Raw genomic sequence first — 2,241 nt, forward strand, 5'->3', positions numbered from 1 at the left:
TGGAAAGCACTTGGAACAAAAAGTCCAACAGGATTTGACTAAATGAAGCATTTGATTAGTTATCACTAACAGAATGATGCAACCCAGGAAGGACTATTAACTCATTGTTTCTAAACTTTGCCATTTTTTTTTGTACTTGGCTACAGCCTTAAGAGTTCTTGCCAAGCAGCAGGGTTTCTGCATGTGCTTTGGCCTCCCTGAGGACCTCACAATGAGCCAGAAACTCTCAGCATCTAGGAGAGGTCTTTAGGAAAAGAAGGAGAAAGGGCATGGGCACAACCACAGGGAGAGGCAGCTTATAGTGAGCATACACATAGAGACAGTGGGGAGGACAGAGGACAGAGTCCAACAGGGGATGTACATTAGCTGTTCTTGCGGCTGGAAACCCTTCTCTAGCCTCCAGGACAAATTTTCCAGTCTAAGTCCTGGCAGTGATGCTGACCTTTGGGTTGCTTACAAGAGAGTAAATGAAAGCTTTCCCTCTCCTCCAATACATCCTTCTTTGACTTGAAACATGTGACAAGGCTGTTACCTCCAGCAGATGCTTGCTGGATGAATCAGCATTCTAAAAGACCGAGGCCCCAGGATGTGCCAAAGCATCAACAGAATCAGTAAGGATTAAGAAGCGAGTAGGGAGAGACAGTTCAATGAATGCAGCCTTCTGCAAGGGGGCAGTTGCACCTTGAAGTGGGCAGTCCAAAAATCTTATTGAGAATAAAGGTTAAAAGGGTCAGAACTACCTCTGCAGGACCCTGAGCAGACCCAATTGGGTCTAAAATGGGTCTTGTTGAGGGAATCAATATCATAATAGTTGGATGGAAGCATTATCTCTGAGGATAGTCTCTGTATGTTAAAAAGTCCTAGTCCCAAACAGTTATTTTCCTTTACAAATGTATAGCCTCAGGGATACAAATTGGGGGTTTCCTTTTCAAATGCATAGCCTCGGGAATACAAATGAGGGTTTCCTCATGACCACATTAAAGCATTCCTGCCTCAGAAGTGTTGTGGCCTTCTTTTTCTCTGTTGCTGTGTTAGGCAGAAAGCATAGTTTCACAAGCTCCATTAAAACCCACGGTGAGGGCTTTAAGGTTATGGAGCTCAATCCTCATAGGAAGAAGATTGAGCCACAAAATGCAACTGATGTGCCCTCATGTCGTTCCATTTTTCCGTCTGCTTCTAGTCCTGAGTCATGTTCCCTTGTGTATATTCCCTCAGGTCCTATCTGGCAAAAAGCAAAAGCCTTTCCCCCTTGGGATTCAGATGTCCCCTATCAAGATCCAGAAGCTGATGTTTGCTATGGCTTCCTTCACTGCCCTCTGTTCTAACTGTATATAGTCTTTTTTCCTTTCTTCCTTTTTCACCAATGTTCCCAAGAATCTTATCCACTGTAGTGACTTTAGCATTTACCTCCATGCAAGCATTTCAAATCTATATTCTCTCCTCATCTTTCCTACTGAATTCCAAATTATCTTACCTCTAGACATCTTTACATTGTTGTTTCACTTGCATTGTAATCTTAACATGTTTAAAGTCAATTCTCTCCACAATGACTCCTCACCTGTATCCGTCCAACACCAATCAAAGAAGCAGAATCAGTAGGGGATATGAATTGCATACAGCCAATATGGATTTGTTATGGGGAATAGCCTTCATGCAATTGTGAGAGTTGGATAAGCATCTCTGTATGGTTATTGTCTCTGATTCTGATAATGGAGCCTGAAGTCCATGGGGCAGGCAGTAGGGAAAGAAAGACAGAGGTAAAGTGGGGAGATCAAGAACAGGTTGGAACCAACAAGCACAAGCTAGAATCCCATGAGGAAGAACTGGAATACATGTTAGTTCTTATTTACTCTGACTTTGGTGATAAGGGTATCTAGCAGAAGTGGGACTTTTTATCATTGACCTAGATACACATACCTGGCCTAAGAGTCACAGAAACCAAAAGGCAATCAGGGCAAAAGTAGAGCAGTTGCAGGCCCAGCTGTTGCCTCAAACCAACGAAGTGAGTCAGCAGACTGACAACAACATGTGTGAGCTGAAATAATGGCCACTGTTTCTCTTCCAGCCTTCAAATCTCCCAAGAATCTCCCATGTGGCCAACCCTAACTGGAAACAAACAAGAGAGTGAATTCTGGGAAATGTAGCTCAGCCTAGGCAAGTTGATAACATTACAAAGCCATTAAGATCCACCCCTAGACAACTTGGCATCCATATATATCTCCTTAAAGTATACTTAATCTC

The sequence above is a fragment of the Theropithecus gelada genome, chromosome X, assembly GCF_003255815.1.
Source record: "Theropithecus gelada isolate Dixy chromosome X, Tgel_1.0, whole genome shotgun sequence".
Lineage (NCBI taxonomy): Eukaryota > Metazoa > Chordata > Mammalia > Primates > Cercopithecidae > Theropithecus > Theropithecus gelada.